The sequence below is a fragment of the Rhododendron vialii genome, chromosome 9a, assembly GCF_030253575.1.
Source record: "Rhododendron vialii isolate Sample 1 chromosome 9a, ASM3025357v1".
Lineage (NCBI taxonomy): Eukaryota > Viridiplantae > Streptophyta > Magnoliopsida > Ericales > Ericaceae > Rhododendron > Rhododendron vialii.
The window spans coordinates 5,221,191-5,227,000 of NC_080565.1; the positions used below are offsets into that span (position 1 = coordinate 5,221,191).

A 5,810-nucleotide genomic window follows, 5' to 3' on the forward strand; every position below is an offset into this window, starting at 1 on the left:
CACGAGTCCCCGCAAGGTAGAGAATCGTAGGTTCAAATAAAATAATCCGAAAAGAGTTGGCATCTTATAATCGGATTAGATTCTGTTAGGATATCCCCAGATTTTATGGGATATACTTAGATTTTATATAGATTATTCTAGATAATACACGATATGATTGGATTTGATTTTCTGATTCGTCCTCGTTAAGACGAATCGAAAAAGTAAAAAATTATGATTTTTTCACAAATATTTTAAAAAATAATCACTTTTCAACAGAAAAAAGTCAAAAAAATGGCTTTTTGACTTAAAATATTTTCAAAAATATTTGGGTAAAAGTTAAAAAATTACTTTTCTGATTCCTCTCATCGCGAAGAATCAATAATCTACAAAAATTAGGAGCAAAACTAACAAAAGCAATTTTTTTCCCAAATGAAGACAAATTTTTCAAAAAGTGCTAAAAGTTCTACTCCCTAATATTGCTAAGGAGGACAAGGTGGCGTGGAATTTGAATAAATTTTCTGTTAAATTTGCTTTGGCATTTTGTTAGAATCTCTAATCCTGTGATTCCTGGGGTTAGTTGGCACAAAGCTGTTTGGTTTTAAGACCCAGGTGGTCCAGAATTCTAGTTTAGTTGCTGAGAAGAATGTGGAAAGGAGACCTGATACGGTACATGAATTTGATCCATCAAAGATAAATGGACGGCTAAGATTTAATATTTTTCATGTGGAAAGTTAACGAATTTACATATTTAACTCCAAGGAGTTTGGCTAAGTGATTGTGAAAAAGCAATAAGTTCATTCATGAGGTCACAAGTTTTGTTCCCACAGAGGCCAAACATTCCAAAATTTGGGGCCACTGGGGGTTTACCTTCAAGACTCCGGAATAAGTGGAGGTATACGTAAGCTGGCTCGGATATCCAGTTATAAAAAAGGAAAACGAATTTACATATTTGTGCTATATTCGTGTTACCAACTGACAAACTTGAGTGAATGTTTGGGATAAGTTATTTGCACGAATGCAGATGGAGATAAGTTATTTTGCACGAATGCAGATGGAGATTCTTCCCCCCCTCCCTCGGGAATATTTCCGGAATTGGAGCATCCTATGTATGTAGATGGCGGTATCCATGAATGCGCCACCCCCGTATGCCAATCCTGACTTCGCCGGCCCTGCCACCCACCAACACGAATACCACTTGGGTCTTGGGGCTTGTACTTCTACTAGTGGATGAGCCCATGCCTGAAGGCACGGCGCAACACGTTTTGAAAACAATTAAATTGAATTACCATTATATGCTTCTAACCAACCCAATAGCGAACCTGTCTTTCAAGAAAAGATTTTTTAAATAAGCTTCAAACAGAGTACATCTAATCAATTCCAAATAAGTGAATTTCAAAGATGTCAACAACAAAAAAAGAGCTGTCTAAGTTTCACACAAAAAGCGGCTCAAAAAAAAAAAAAAAAAAGTTTCACACAAAAAAAAATGATCATAACCTAAGCAAATTAAATCACTGCATAACGATCTGTTCTTTCAACCTCCCTAATCTCCGCAAAATATGCATAGAGCAGTTCGAACAATTCATCAATTAAGTTAAATACAAAAAACTTACACATTCATCAAACCCCTCCAGAGAATGCTAACTAAAATATAATTCTAATAGCAAATGGGCCTATGCCTGAAGACACTAATTCAAATGCATTGACCAACAACCCTGGCTCATTCAATTCTCAAAAATTCTACATAGGATCATCAAAATTTAGTGCATTGAATTCCAATTCAATCAAGCAATTTTTTTTAAGTTAGGAAATACAAATCAAAGAAACTATACAATTGCATGTGCTATGGCTCGTACCAATCTAAACCAACTACTCTATTTTACTATTGACCTCATCTTTCTAACAAAGGACCCAATAGCTCCATCTCCAAAATCATTGACATCTGAAAAAATAAAATAAAAATCATATTTATGTCAGTAAGAAGGGTTACCCAATACAAGCTTAAGATGAGAGGCAAAATATGATTTTTTTTTTTTTTATACTTCATAGAAGAATTGCCAGAGTCAAAGAATGCAAATCAATCTTGTGTATTTGATGTGTATTATAGAAAGCCAATGGGGCCATTATACTTTTGAGGCTAATGCTTGTGTTTTTTTACAGAAAAATCATACAATCTGTAGCGGTTCGAATGCACATCAAGTCTTAGCATAGGTACGCTTTCCATGTTAACAAAAAAAATGCTAAACTAACAAATGTCACGTGTTGGACACTCCGGAGACGTGCACCATGTTGACGACACATATGGGCATGCCCATTAAATTTAAAAGAATGTTGAATTTTTTATTAAAAAGGACCACAGTGTTGGATTTCTCGTCGGACCTCCCTGAATGGACTAAAGAGATCATACAACACCCCCTTTTGAATCCACTACAACTAAAGCATAGAATGCTCTACATTTTGTCAGGCACTTCGAACATACAAAAGGTTGAAGTTTTGTGAAGTATTACTTGGTGGAGCTTAGACGTGCTTTAAATGAATAACAATGGATGGTTAACGTACTATTCAGAAATCTTGTTTCAAGAGCGACTACATACATGTCCAAATAAAAAACTTTTGTATTCAAAACCGAAACCATACCTATTTTCGACTTGCATATTCGATCTCTCGCAAGTGCAATGCCTCCTCAACATGCACGGGTAGATATTGCTGAAGACCACGGCAATCGGCAATACTAACCGTAAACAGAAAAAAGGAAAAAATTGAAATAAACAAAGCAAGGAAATGGAAAGACAACAAAAGAGAACGTCTATGGAGACGGCGAGGGGGAGGATGAGAACGTAGATGGCTTACTGCTTCAGATTTGGGGATGAAGCAGACTCTCTTTTGGTAGCCTTTTGTAGCCCTTCGTCTACAGTTTACAGTGAAAAGTGCTTCCGTGTTTTAGTCATGCCAGTGTATAAAGTCTAAAACAAATTAAAAGCCAAGGGCAGAAAGCTCATTAAGCACGATATGCAATAATTGAAGTGCATATTAATATGCCAATCTACTGTACAAAAGCGAGGACACATAAATTGAACAAAGAACATAGCTAGGAATCTTAAAGACGACCGTGTTGGAAAATATAAATTGAAGGATTCAAAAAATTACCTTCTTGAAGGCACCCACAGCTCCTCATGCTCACACTTTCTTTTTTCTTTTCTTCATCCTTCTTCAATCTACCTTCCTCTTTTGATATCTGCAGAATATCCAAAAGACAAAAAGTCATTCATTAAAAATGGTAAAAGCACAGTAGCTAAGACCATAAGGAAAAAATGCAAGGCTGAGCTTCAAGCTTGATTTGTCAAGAACTGAAGATCCACGATACAACACAAAAGAAAATTTTCCATACACCCAATTCATACATCCAATTAATTCCAAATCCCAAAATCTGTAAAACGAACTCAACAGTAAATGTTGCAGTTTGGGCAGTGTAGGTATGGTGGTGTCCGTAAAAGATTAGGAGAAGAAGTAGATATGGAGAAAAAGAGGAGATAGAAGAGTGTTCTGCTAGTCCTTCCTTGACCTCGCTCCCATGCCGATGGGAGACAAAGGAGAAGGGGAAATGGACCAGATGCACTCTGCACTCAAAGTTTAAAAAAAATTGAAGTAATGATTGATTGCATATGAAAGTCAATGTGGCACTCGATTTTCCATCCACAGCTTTGGGAATTATATTCAATGGTGTCAATATGTACTTTTGAGTAATAAGGCCAATGATAAAAGAAACCAAAGCAAACTACCAAAATTAAAAGTAAACTTCACATCTAAAATCTCTCAAACAAATGAACCAACTGACTTACCTATTCAATGGTGTCCACACCATTTCTTTCTCCATTTCCTAAAGCGTGAGGATTCAAATTCCCATTGTCCTTGCTAAGAGAAGAAAACTGTATGCACAAACTGGTTAGAATAACCTAACCAAAATACACAAACGAAGAAACTTGTAGCCAACGAACTAATATTAATACTCAAGGACAATACTCTAGTTTACAGCTTACTAATCATAGTAGATTGTAGAAAGCAAAATAGAATGACTATAGCTTCTCACAGCCAGTCCTACTTAGGCTCCAAGTAACATTCTACCTACCTACATGAGAGTATTGGTACAGTTATGGATTTTCTAAGGAAATTTTTTTTTAATTGGTAGTTTTCTAAGAGTATATGTATGGGTTCAAATTGGCCCTTGACTGAAAGCCACAATCCAGATTGCCTTCGATTTCAAAATTTTCGAGTGAAAGAAAATATAACCACCATGTGCTCATCAACTATCTCTCTGTATCTATCCACCATGTGGTCAATTTCAGGAATTGCTTCCATTGTGGACTTTTACCGAACATGTGGTGAGCAAGTAACAATAAAAATTTTGACCATGCACTTTAGCACAACCACGAACTACACAACTCCGAAGCCAAAAATTTCGACCATGCACTTTAGCACAACCACAAACTACAGAACTCCAAAGCCTGAGTAACAATAAAAATCACAAAACTTGAGAAAATAATTTCGTAGAACTTACCAAGAATGATTTCCGGAGTCTCCGGAGGTGGCGAACGGGATGAGCTTGGAATCGAGCAGCTCGTAGATCGAGGAGAGCTAGAGGCGGCAACATGGACGGCGTTGCCGCAGGACTCCTCCTTCTGGTCGATGGAGGAAATGATGCGCCAGGAGGCGCGGCGGGCGCCCATGATATTCTTGTAGGCGACGGAGAGGAGGTTGCGCTCCACCACGGTGAGCTCCTCGTTCGTTCAGACCGGAGACCTTCTCCATGAACTCTGTTCCTCAGAGGGAGAGAGAGAGAGAGAGAGAGAGAGAGAGAGAGAGAAGGTAGAAAGGGGAAAGTAAAAGCAATTTTACGAACATGCGTGTTTTTCAAATTTTGAAAACAAAATCAGAGTTTTTACCAAAATGCCATTTGCCACTTTTATAGAATTGCCCTAAATCTTATTGATATTTACTGAAATGCCATCTTTGTTCTTAGCCCCAGTATGACACACTATTTACGGAAATGCCATCCAAAAGTTAGTTTGTGAGAGGGATAAAATTAGACCATTGGATTTTTAAGAATGGAGGGTTGAGATTTGTTTGGGAGAAAATATTATATTAAAAAAAATCCCTCCCTTGTTATATGGATATGGATATGGATTACTCTACTCCCTAATATTGCTAATTAAGGAGGGACAAGGTGGTGTGGTATGTAAATAAATTTTCTGTTAAATTTGCTTGGCATTTTGTTAGAAGCTAGCTCTATTAATCCGGTGGTTTGTTGGCATGCACAAAGCTTTTTGGTTTAAGCGGGGCCGGCTCAAGATATTTGGATGCCTTAGACAAAGTGGTAAAATAGTACCCTACATAAATTTTATAATTTAAAAACAATAAACAAAAATACTTATCTATATATCATTTTCATTATACTATTCAACGTGGTAAATATTTCGGCCTTAATGGCTTGTGCGGTTACAATAATATTCAGTGGACTCAAGTATGAATCACAGCAGCCCCAATTTGTGTGATAGGGGAATTTTTTTTTTGGCAAAAAGACACTTCAAAAAAGTACCTTACTAGGATTTGAGGGCATTTTATGTGAAAGATCAAACACTTTACCACTGAACCACCAAAAGAGTTTGCATTATAGTTGCATACAGAAAATATATATAGGTGCCCCATTTTTTACCCAAAATGTGGAGGTCCAAAGCGGTAGCCTCTTGGGCCTTCCCACTGGGCCAGCCCTGGGTTTAAGCACCCTGCACCCGCCACCCAGGTGATCCAGAATTAGTTTGTGGAAAGTTGACGAG

The 5,810-nt window shown here is 37.3% G+C and overlaps 1 long non-coding RNA gene across 4 annotated transcripts; it reads right to left on the minus strand.

Annotated features, from left to right (window-relative positions):
- Nucleotides 1-1,655: 1,655 nt before the first annotated feature.
- LOC131299978 (uncharacterized) lies at nt 1,656-4,870 on the minus strand. Of its 4 annotated transcripts, XR_009190834.1 has the most exons (5): nt 4,535-4,870; nt 3,127-3,905; nt 2,830-2,887; nt 2,617-2,710; nt 1,656-1,921 (listed from the first exon to the last, which is right to left on the minus strand). It is a non-coding gene; the product is annotated as an uncharacterized LOC131299978 (long non-coding RNA). The 4 variants fall into 4 exon arrangements; XR_009190833.1 differs by having other exon boundaries at nt 2,617-2,887; XR_009190832.1 differs by having other exon boundaries at nt 2,830-3,905.
- Nucleotides 4,871-5,810: the final 940 nt, after the last annotated feature.